The sequence below is a fragment of the Epinephelus fuscoguttatus genome, linkage group LG21 (genome assembly GCF_011397635.1).
Source record: "Epinephelus fuscoguttatus linkage group LG21, E.fuscoguttatus.final_Chr_v1".
Classification (NCBI taxonomy): Eukaryota; Metazoa; Chordata; class Actinopteri; order Perciformes; family Serranidae; genus Epinephelus; species Epinephelus fuscoguttatus.
In genome coordinates this window covers 36,776,352-36,788,706 of record NC_064772.1, presented here as the reverse complement: position 1 = coordinate 36,788,706, position 12,355 = coordinate 36,776,352, and the positions used below count along the sequence as shown (strand labels likewise).

General features: G+C 44.2%; 1 long non-coding RNA gene across 1 annotated transcript; it reads right to left on the bottom strand.

Moving 5' to 3' along the window:
• Window positions 1-2,252: 2,252 nt before the first annotated feature.
• LOC125882036 (uncharacterized) lies at window positions 2,253-3,674 on the bottom strand. The gene is made up of 3 exons (XR_007448292.1): window positions 3,574-3,674; window positions 2,516-2,636; window positions 2,253-2,351 (listed from the first exon to the last, which is right to left on the bottom strand). It is a non-coding gene; the product is annotated as an uncharacterized LOC125882036 (long non-coding RNA).
• Window positions 3,675-12,355: the final 8,681 nt, after the last annotated feature.

The following is a 12,355-nucleotide window of genomic DNA, read 5'->3' as shown; positions in this document are numbered from 1 at the left end:
GTAAGGGAAAAATAAGTAATTAGTCTGTTGGAATAATTGCCCTCATAACAACATCCCCCCCAACACACACCCACAGTCCGTCCTCCCCCTCCCAGCGGCCAATTATCCAGGAATAATCGGGGGAACTCAAACACTAACAAGTTATTTCCAGACAATGGCGAGGATGACGTGCCATTGTGGAGCCCTCTCTCTCACCTATCGGCCTTTCTGCTCTTCCCTCTGTCTCCTGCTCTCTCAGGACCGCGTTAACGACAGAGATGGGGACTGGGGGGGGGGATGGATGTTTATGCAGCGCAATGAAATGCCCCCATGATTCTCCTTTTGATGAGGGCTATACTTCCTAACAAGCGCGGAGATGACAGCAGATGGGCAAGGCCCCCCAGCAGTAAAGACAGACATTATGGTCAACGGGAAATCATCAGAGGGACAAGGGCTGGTAATGAAGAGAGATGGATAGCTGTTATTGTATTCCACCATTGATTGGCAGCACAAACCTCGGTTTCTAAATCCCTGCCTGCCTTTTTCCACATCTCTGCCTTTCCTCATTTGTATTTTTATCTCTCTGTCCTTAATTCAACAACTGGAGGACTTACATCTGTCAAACGCTGCTGCAAACTCCTTCCCCAGCAGTAAACAGCTATAAGCCATGCCTCAGTAAGCTTGTTTAAACAGCTGATCAAACTCCCACGTAAAGCTGAAACTCATAACACCTTCCTACAATATGTATCCATGCCCTAAACACCAGCACCTCCCTCCCTGCACCTCGCAACACTTTCCACGCTTAATCTCGCAAATCAATGTCAATTACATACTGATTATGTTTAGCGCTCCTAACCATTTGTCTTGATTTGGGAGCCGTGTAAGTGTGGAAATCAGCAATCCATGTAGGTGCTGGTGGATATTGAGGGTGCGGGTGGGGGGGAGGGGGTGTTGTGGTGCCACGCTACAGTATTGTAACTTCAAAGGTCATGTTTGACTGTTTCTGCATCATTAGATATGAAGAGTAGTCTTGATTTACTGGGAAACAGAGAAAGGTCAAGCGTGACCGCTCTCCCTCTCCCTCTCTCTCAGGTCGGAGCTGTGCTTAGGTTCCATGTCACACTGTGAAGACAAAATGGCAGCAGCCAAGGGGCCAGAGCAATACACACTGCAGCCAGCGCAGCGGGTACCTGTCTGAATGTTGTCCACACGTCACTATGCCTTTGCGTTGCCATTTCTCGTCCTGTGCTGGTTGAAACGCACTGACTTATCATGGTCCAGTGAGTCTAAAAATACACCTAGAGTCCACTTGTCTCTGCTTCTTTTCTGCATGATTTTTTTCCTCTCCTGTTGCATTTACTGTGCATGTAGGGCTGAAGCTTTGCTAAGTGCAGATAAAATGACTCTGAGCATGAACGTAATGAATGGAATCTCAATCAATACATTCTGTAATCCACAACGCCCCGCCACTAGTGTTACTCTGGGTGATCATAAATACAACATTAACAGTCGAGCTCTGTTTCCATGTCATCATTTGTCTGGCATGGTGTGGCTTTTTAATGCAGTTATTGAAAATGCAATTCTGTGATAGTCATTACAAATGAGCTGAAATGAAAAGAATCATTTTCAGTGCTGACTGTGGTCCAGCATGTCTAATTCATGCACTTAAACCATCCCTGTAAAATGTGCTTATCCAAGGCATACCAAAGTAAATTGAAAGCTGTTCCTGTTCTATTTGAAGTACACGTACATGCATGGTCTCGTGTGAAAGGTAACATGTAAGATTTTTTTCAAGTGTCACTGGCATTGAGTTATGTAAGTCTGAACACACTGAAGTAAAAGGTGTTTATTTAAAACAGATGCCTGCAGATGACTATAGCTGGGACTAATTTGCTGGAAAACACATTGAGCAACCTGTTCTCATCCCAACCTGTCACATATCGCTGCTTGGTTGGTTGTCGTTCACAACTATATATTGCACGTCAGGACAGTGTGTTGATTTACACACGTGTCTTTTCAAAAAGCACTTCTGCTTTCACAGGAAATGTGATGCAGCCTTTTTCTAAATAAACATCATCAGTACAACATCAGTAAACACCTTCACATTTAATTCCTTGTGCAACAACAGCAAGTGATTTGGTTTAAGCAATAAAAGCTCTTGGCTTTCGGGTGAAAGTCCTGGGTTTGTTGGACCCGCCCACCATCCCTCCTGGCTGTTCTGTGGGGACTTTCAAGCTGTGGGGCCGTTGGTGAACGTCTACCGCCCTCATTGTCCCTCGTAGGCCCCTGTTGGCTTTTTGTGGTGATTCAACACGTTGAATTAGCGTCAGTGGCAGTGGAGCCCGTTGGTGAATGAAGTCACTGATTGTCAGCTCAGCCCACGAGAAGAGAAATGGAAATGAGAAGGGTAAACAACAAGCTAAAGTCAAGAGGGAGTGAGACCAAAACAAACTTCTTACACAGGCTAAGATCATTCTCTTTGGCACGTTCTTGTTAGTACCAGTGACAGGTCAACACGATAAAATAAAAGCATTACCTGCACTCTGTCTGCAGCAGGTCTCTCCACTCAGGGAACAGCATTTTTCTTTAGATGTGAGCACTTAGGTGTAGGATTTCATCTTCATCCTGGTCAGCACGGTTACTGGAGACCCAACGATCTGAAAGGTGCAGTGTTTGGACAAGAGTGTTAGAATCTGTTTGTAGCACACAGCACTAGCTCCATCTTAAGCATCTCCCTATACCACAAAGATATTCCAATAAAAGCTCTGCAAAGAGTCGTCATTTTGTCTGGACAATTCGCAAACAAGAACCATTGTTTTGTTTTTTCTGATAACAGTAACACTAGCCTTTTTTAAACAGGAACTGTGCAAATTTGCAGGAAAGCCCAATCAGTCTTTTTTCAGCATTGGCAGTATAAAAACAAAATCGGGGAGTGCAGCAAAATGCCGCCTACCTACTTTTGTTTATACAGAAATGTGCCTTTTTCGGGGCAATGGGGGGCGTGAGCAAGTAACAAAACGTGTAGCTCAGCGTGTGACGTAAACAGTGACGTGGGAGGGAAGCCGCGGCTGGTCAGTCCTTCGGCGATTCTCTCATAAGTCGGCCCGTTCTTCACCGTCCCCGTCATCTGACGGTTAATGGCCTCTTCGTTTGCGAGGACAAGGAGGGCGCGCAATTCCTTGTCTCCCCAGTAGCTCATCTTTACAGTGTCTGTCAGGTTTGTGTTTCCCTCTTGCTACTAGCTGCTCGCTAATTCCTGCTATCAGCTGTTTCCTGTTTATCCACCGCCAGTGGCTCACACGTGTGGCATCATCAACAGCTCCTCCCGTTGCGGAAGGCCGCCTCGTCTTTTTAATCCAAAAAGGTTCCACCAATATGTCTACCCTACGAGGCGGAAAATTGGGCACCTTGGATCAACTTGACAATCCGGCTCTGTGTGTCTAAACGCTCGCAGCTTGCCGGAAAAACGGCCCAACATTCGCCGAAAATCTGTCAGTGTAAAAGGGGCTACAGTCGTTCTTCAGCAAGTCATCTCATGAGATTACAGACTGAGACACAAAACTGACTGAAGAGAGATTAAACATTTTTCTGTACCTTTTGTTTGTTTCAGAGTCCTGTAATGTCGTCAGACGCTCCTGAAACCAACCTGAGCCTGGCAGTGGCAAAAACAAGCACGTTTATTAGATGCACACGTGGTTACATTGCAGCCTGTTTTGCCATTGCCTGCTGCAGCACTCTCACTCAAGTAAGATGTTCTGAAATATAAAGTAGACTTACATGTTATTTTGTTGTGTCAGAGAAGACTGCAGCTACTACTATATTGTGTTGTCTTATTCTACCTCTAGTCTCTGCCTCTATTCTTTCATTCTTTAACTTTGGGGCTAAAGTGCCCCCTGAAAATGTAAGCAGTGAACCTTGTGATGCCTCATTCAAACAGGGACATCCTAATCCAAGGAGCCAAAGCCTGATAGAAAAAGCGTAGCATTTAGCCACATTGCTGCAGGGATGAAGAGAAGGACAGCGAGTGACAGAATGGAGGGATCAAGAGGGCAAAGAATTGTGCAAATATTTACTTCTGCATTCAGTGCAAAAAGGGATAGATAATTAGAATGACATTTAGCATAGCCAACGGTTTCTGGCAGGGTTATCCAGCGCCGGCGTTGGCTTTTGTTTGGCAGCACATCATTAAATATCAACATGGCATCAATCTAGGGGCTGCGGCCATGAACTCCGGGCCAAGCAAACGCTCATCAACGGCGCCATCGGTGGCAGGAGAGCCGGAGGTGGGTGGAGTATGATCGGCTTCCCTCAGCTCCCAAATGAGGTGAAGCCGGTGCTTTTCGCTAATATGCAACTGACCCCTGACAAGCGCTATCTCCTGGCTCAAGCCATACAGAGAAATCCAGGAGGTCACATTAGCAGGCTAGTTATAACAGAGTGTCAAATGTCTGTCAGCGACTAAAATGCTGTAGCCTCACCATGAGTTGCCATCTATCTGAGGTTTAATAAGTGACAACACTGGACCACTCATAACGTATGGGCAGCCATTAGCCGAGAGGGGAACAGGACCTGTATATGACATGATCCACATCTCTCTTCTTTCATTCCTCTCCCTCTTTCTCCCCACACTTGAATTAATGACTCAGGCACCCAGGAGAGGAAGGGATCTAGTGCTCTCTCCATGTTATTTAAATGAGTCCTAACCCCTTTTCCACTCGGGGATGGGGGGGGTTCAAATGTGGTGGTGCAATAAGAGCGATGTACGTGAGAACATGGCTTTAACATAAGAGGCCAAGCGACCGCTGTGTATGTTTTCGCATTAATGCAGAAGGGCATATTGATCCCGCATGCTGACTCTGGAATGAAGCCAGTGAGTTTGAGCAAAGCTCATTAGGCCCTGTGCATCGCTCTGGCCACAGCCGACAACAGAAACACACTGAGATAAAAGGGGAGGAAAAAAAGACACAACAACAACAACAACACAAAACGCAGGTCACGTACAGGTATGTCTGAAACGCTCACCTAAAGGAGAAGCTTGTTGAATATGTAGCTGCACATAAACCTTCTCTGGAGGGTGGAGATCCGTCAGTACTCTGTTGGCAACTGCAGAGCAGAGAAAATGAAGTGTGGTATAAACCGGTGCACATGCTGACCTACGCTGCAGCCTAGGGGCCTCACATGTACAGGGGCCCGACATGTACAGGGGCCCTGGACTGGCAGGGACTTATTAAAAATAAACATTTAAATTTGGTGGATGAATTTCTGCAAAATGCCCTGAGTCTGATGATGTCAGGGGAGTGCCCTCATTCAGCAGCGTACACAAATCCATTTTTGCTTATTGTGATTGTCTTTATTTGTTTTTTGTTTTTTTTTTTCACACAGGGCATGAATAAAACAATTCGCATGAGTGAATTACACTTAAAGTCGAGGTAAAGACACGATTAGACGCGATGCATTGAGATCCTCCAGGGTCGTATGACACCGAGGACGTATCAGCAGAAGTTCTACCGTCCATTACATGATTTCACGTGTGTATGATGTGAGTTATTCGTGCGTGTAAAGCGAAGCAACACAAAATACTCTGATGTCCAAACTTCGCATTGCTTTTGGTGTGAACACATTGGAGTATTTTCAGATACTAAGCTAAAAGATGTAGTAAGTCAATAAATTATGGTAATTAATTAAAGTATAAAAATGATGTCATAAATTTAAAAAAAATACAAAAATTGGACATGTCTTTTCATGGAATTCAAAGAAATAAAAGCAGAAAACATATCGATTGAAAATATTTCTAAATACATAAATAAGATCAAAATATTATAACAATCCATAAGGTATTTGAACAGCAAACAGTTTTTAGTTTTAAAGATAAGTTCATCTTTATGAGCAAAGTGCAAAGCTGTTTGGATAGTTTTATCTGCAGTAGAAATATTTCTGTAGTGCCTGCACTGATATTTTATGTATTTTATATTCCTTAAATCTAAACAAGTTAAATGTAAGTCAATAAACAAGGATGATTAATAAATGTATTGAAATTGGATTTTTTTTTTTTTTTTTTTTTAAAAACAGACATCATCCTGTTTGTCTCCTCCTTTGGTGCCACCGCACATTTTCACTTACTACTTAACAGCTTTTAGCACAATGTACTGATGTCATTGCAAGCAAATGTAACAATGCAAAGAGTCTTAGGCCAGAATTCCACTGGATGCGTGTCCGTTGTTGAACGGCTGCGCTGGTTATCCGCTGCGTGCTCTGCCGTCCGTCAGCACCCACCGGTTGCATTTGCTGTGCGGAGCGGTGCAGCTCTGCCGGACAGCGGGAGTCACAAGGACCCACGAGATCTCGCGAATTCACGCATAATCGCGCGATATAACAAGATGTAGTTTCTATAAACAGAACCACAAAACCAGAGGAGTAGTAGGAAGACATCTGGGTGCACCTCCATCATTAACATCTCCTTGTCCATGGTGTCAACGGGGGGGTTAGCTTTCTGCTGCTGCTGCAAAAAAAAAACACTTTTTACAGCTTTTATTTTAGATCACTTTTAAACAGGATCATGTGACCATGACAGGACAATACTGTGGCATCACTGCACGGTAGCATATCGTAATGATGTCATTGCAAGCGGGCAACGTGATGAAAGATTTAACTCTTAGCTCCCTGTTGGAAAAAGAATGTAGCTCTAACGCTTATAGCTTTGTTTTGTTTTTTTAGATCAATTTCAAACAGGATCATGAGAACAACTCCTCCAGCAGCCACCTGCGAGAGCTCCGTTTTCAGAGGGTTAATTTATTGCAAAACTGGCAACAAATCATTTCTGTCTGGCCCATCGAACAACAACTCCTCCTGGACTACAAATTTAATAGTTTGGAAAATTCAACAATAGTTGAGAAAGATTTTCACGTTAGCATGAACATGAGATGGATGTTTCTTGTGTTTCTTACAGTTAAATAACAACGTTTGTTTTTTTATACATAATTATCTGTATTGTGATTTTTACTTTCCGCCAAGATCAGATGAGCCTGTGGAGTTCTGTGGATTACATTCAGTGTTACTCAACAAAACACACTGTAACAGGAGTGGGCTGAATGCATTTCTTACCTCATGAAACATTTACAAAGTTGATTTATTAAATATTTAAAATGCTGCTTTGTTTACATCCATATTTACTTGCAGGGAGTCTCTTTCCTCCGCCTTTTTTGGTGCATGGCTATATTACAAACTGTCAATCTCGTATGCGTGTATGATACAAACAATACACCTAAAGACATTATTCCATAGTGCTGCTAGTGGGTAAAAACTTCCCAAGGTACCTTTACATCTGCAGGATACAGACATGTATGCTTGTCTGTTTATGCCTGTAGGTCTACTCCCTGCACAAATGCATGTGGTGTCTTATATTTCTCCCACGCTGTTGCTGAAAACTTGTCTGCCTGTAATGTGCGATGGTTTGGAGTCCCACAAAATGTGCACCATAGGGGCCAAGCAAAGACTGTATAAAGACAGACGACATAGCTCCACATCTCACTCGCCTCCTGTTAGCTGATCACTATTGAGATTCAGCGATTAATCACGGTTTTAAAAAATTAAACATTTGACAACACTCACTACAGTAAGAGCAAATGGTGCGTTCGTTTTGTACTCGGAGGTTGGAAATTCCCAGTTCCCAGTCGGAAGTTTAAACTCGAACGCACCCTGAGATCGGATTTCCAACTCGGAAACTCGGAGCAACTGCATCAACCCCGACTTACGAATTCAAGATGGCTGCCGATCACATACATAGTGAGTAAACACTCTGCTAAAGTACTGTTTATAGCAATTTTATCTTATTTGTTTTACATCAGGTCAGTCTCATCTGCAGCTTTCATCAGTTGGAGTGCATGATGGTTTTGAAGTTGTCTGTACTCCGAAAGTGCAAGGGCAACAAAGGCTTTCTTGCGGGTGTCCATGTTTTTTTCCGACCTGTCCACCGTTGTCAACTAGAATGCAAAAACTGTTGTCTACTCGGAGGTGATGTCATTCACACTTCCGACTTCCGACTTCCGAGTACAAAACGAATGCAGCAAAAGCCCTGCGCGCGATTTCAGACAACACCGCCCTGTCGAAATCCGCGCACCACGCAAGAAGTATGTAGTATACATAGTGTACTACAAGTATTTGAGACACACTCTCGTTCACTTCTAGCTCCACGAATCCAAGATGGCGACGGCCAAAATTTGAAACACAAGGCTTCAAAATGGGAGTCCACAAACCGACAGGTGAGTCTGTGGTCGGGGCCAAAGACCTCCTTAATCCTCCACTGAGCATCATTATCCCATCTCTGTGTCATACAAGTGCCTGAAGGCAAGTGCGCTCTTTAAGAAATTGTACCATAACATACTTTGAAAACCTGTAGATCTTTAAGGGGAGCGTAAAATCAGAGGCGGGAATCAGAGCACGCACCAGTATAGAGCAGGCTCGGTGTTGGTATAGTAAGCTCCAAGGTTTTCAGTCTCATTACTGAGGAGATTTGTGCACAGCCAGCTCCACCGCCTCGTTTGAAAAGAGCACATCAATGAATGTTGTTGTCATGGTTTCCTTTGTTCCAGCCTGCTTGAAGGAGTCACTTTGGATCGCTGTAAACTTGTGGTTGCAAAGAAAGAGCGTGTGTGTGTGTGTGTGTGTGTGTGTGTGTGCGCGCGCGTGCATGTGTGTGTTATATGTGAGAGGTGGCACGAGGACAGGAGATCTGTGGCAGACCCAATGAAAGCTTCTCTAACCTTTAGACAGAGGGACAGAAGAGGACAAAGAGAAAGAAAAACGCTGTCTGTTTGAAGTTATGTCCGACTGTTACTGAATTTCATTTTGTAGAGAATCCCTCGTTTTTTTCACTGTTGCTATAGTAACACATCTCTTTAATTGTGGAAAGTATCTCAATGAATGACGAAGTGTTCACCAAACTCATGTCATGTTATGATTTTTGTATAAAATCAGTTGTTGTATTTAAGCTTCGAAAGGCAAAGCAAACAGAAACAAAATGGATGAGCTTAGTTTGAACTGGCAGCATCACAGAGAGGAGACGGTCTTCCTGCTCAGGACACTGACAGCAGATCAGTCCTGCTTTCTTCTCTTCACTGCATTTCATCAGCAGCTTCAGCTGTGTTTTGTGATGGGGTCGTTTCTTTCTTACACTTTGACGGTTACATCTTTTTCCTCCACACATACAGAGCACGATCAGACTGCTAGAAAGACTTGCAGAGAACTTTCTACACACGAGTACAAACAGAGTGAAACCAAATATGTAGCTGGGGTATAGTTCAGAAATACTTGATAATCATTGGATGTTCAGGGGTCTAATTTGAGCATAATGAGACCACCAGCATCTGCTTCACTTTTCTACCTAAATAGCAACGACAGTCGATGACCGAGTAAAGTACATTTGGATCGACAGCAGATTGATCTTCTGACAGGTGGTCAGGTCCTTGAGGTGTTGGTGGTTCCTGGTAGGATACCACAGTTGTAGAAGACTTCTAGCCTCCATCGTCACCTTCCTCACCAGTGTTTTTAAATCATGAGCAGGAGGGAGGAATGAATATATCACAGCTGCTGGCAGCCGTAAGCCTGGCCCTGGCATTTTTAGGGAGGAGGAAGGAGTAAGAGGAGGGAGATGAGAAAATGAGGAGAAATACAGATGGATCCATCAGCAGATCAGTCCAGACAACACAGTCGCACTCCGAAGTCATCGAAATTCAACACTAGGTCAGTGACTTCCAGTGTCAGACAGGGACAAAAAAACTTGTCCTTTTACGTCAGCATGATACGCACCTGGTCGCCGGTATAGTTTAATGGCACCGGGTGGTGTCGGGGGAAACGCAGCTGGGCAAGAACAAAGTTAAAGGGGCAAACGTCTGAGTAGGGTGGGTGGGAGGGGTGGTGGATGGGTCCAACAACCACTGACTTTTAGATCTAATAAACTTTGGTACGACGTCAAGTTTGATGTGTGCAGACTGTACGATGGCCGTTTACTACTGAATCACAGGTTACAACGTACATCAATATGCAACGTCATCAGCGTACGTCATCCATCTGCGCCACCATAGGTAGCTTGCTCACCTGGAAGTTGCGGTTCCTCCGCAGTTTCCTTCCATGCAGTGTCTTTTTTCTGGCGGTCATGATAGCAGCTGGAGGAAACATCAAATCAACAAGGCTTCTGCTGCCACAGCTCCACCAAACTTTCCTCTTTCTGGGAGTTCCACACACTTCTTTTTGTTCGCTTTACCTCCATGGCAAGCGATCGGTGACCATTGCGTCATTTCGTGCTGCATTTCTATTGGTTGATTAGTAGACGTGGGTCGTAGCAGCTGTCACACTGTGAGATAGTCATCCTAAATTTCTGACACCGTCAGAATTTTATCTCAGGTTATCTTTGGTCGCAAGACAACGGCCGTCCTTGAACCTGTCTCACGACGTAAGACCACCGTTTTAGAGCCACGACCAAAGATATCGCCACGTTTCTCCCACGATGGCCATCTTTCGTCTGGGACAGCCCAAAATCGCACAGTGTATAGCGGCCATTAGACGCAAAGGGTGAGTCATGGACTGCATCCAAATGTCCACCCTCTGGACTTGCCAACTGAGCCCTCTGGGATGTCCATGCTGTCACCACGTAAAGTCTGCAACTCCCTTACAAAATCACTTAGTTTTGTGAGTTGTTAAGTTAGGAGTTAGGAGAATCTTTATGTCTCCATTGTAAATTGGGCAAATAATACAGAGTAATATGTAAAGTTACTTCTTTCTATAGGTAACAAAAACATGGTGTACGACATGTTGTAGTACCAGCTTATACGCAGAAGAATTTACAGACCTGTCAGCCAATAAGACCCAAATATTTCCAAGTATTCTTCAGAACAGCCTCTCTGATTGGTCTCATCTTGCCTCTGATCCATTCAGTGGAGACTCTTGCTGTGTCTCAAATCACATACTTCCGTTAGTACACTTCTATGTAGTACACTATGTGCACTATGTACTTAGTGGCGTAGTGCGTGAATTTCGACAGGGTAGTGTTGTCTCAAACTAAACACGGCCGTGGTGCACTCACCGGAAATGACGACCACAAATTAGCTAGTTAGCAAATCATTACGGACTGCTAAATGGACCCAATGAACATCCTGCTGGCTTATACCTGACAACAGTATAGTGGTGCTTAGTGCAAAAAACACATGTATTTTTACAATGCAGCGACGTTCATGGTCGCACAGTCCTTGGCCGCCATTTCCAGTTTGAAAAGTGGTCCCTCCCCTTCTGCTACGTAGCCAAGATGGCGACCATTGAGGGCCAGAAGTGTCCATAGTTCCACACTCAACTTCTTGACCGTTTTGAATGCACCATCCAGGTACTCACAGTGCACTGCATTTATCCATACTTCTCAGTGTGAACGCACTTATGCTCTCAAAATATTAAGTGTAAGTACAGAAGTATGTGATTTGAGACACAGCAGCAGAATCAAAATGTCGCCATATTCTTTAGTGATCAGGGCTGTGACCAGACAGCACAGAACAGGTGATGCCTATGAACTGTGTCGCTGTTGCATTGTATTAGTGTGAGAGTTGTTAGGGCAACATGAAAACCTGGAGACTGAAGGTAAAAGTGTGTGAGAGCTGGCAGCCCTGGTTTTGCTGTTTTTAAATGGGACCCCCGTTTACATCAACTCATCAAGAATTTGACCATTTTTGGAATCTTCGTTCACTGTGGAGGCCTGCAACAAAAACATTTTCCTCATGAATTCAACACTGGCTGAGTTACTGATATACAAATGATCATTTTGGGGGTGAGGTAATCCTTCAATATTTTGAGATGCAAATGAAGCATAAAGTGCTTCCTCTACTTCATTAGCATGCCCTGCACCTATTTGTTGTGCATAACAACAAATACTGGAAACAACTGATCTGGAGAGGTCTGGAGCCGGGTATACTGAGGCAACATAACACTTCACCAGCACTTCTCCCTAATTACACTAATTTGTTAGATATTTAAATGTATGTAGGAGGTGGAGACATGCTGAAAGGCAGTGTTTGCCATGTCCTCCCTGACAAATGCCCCCAACACTGGCACCCCCTGGCAAAAATAATTGGAGGCCAACATTAGTGTCCTTAAGAGGCTGTGGCGCACTCCACTGTTAAAGCCACTACAAGGAACTTTTAACTGGATGTGCAAAAGTCTCTGGTTTCTGCTGATGTCTGTGCGTGACCTACAACAGCAAATGAGACCATCAGTGTGAAGATAAGCTATTTCTATATAGTGTATATCCATACCTTTAGGAAACTGTGTCCGGGTCCGCCCCAGGTCACTTCCAGGACGAAACGATTTACGGCACTCAGACGGCACACGTCATCTTACC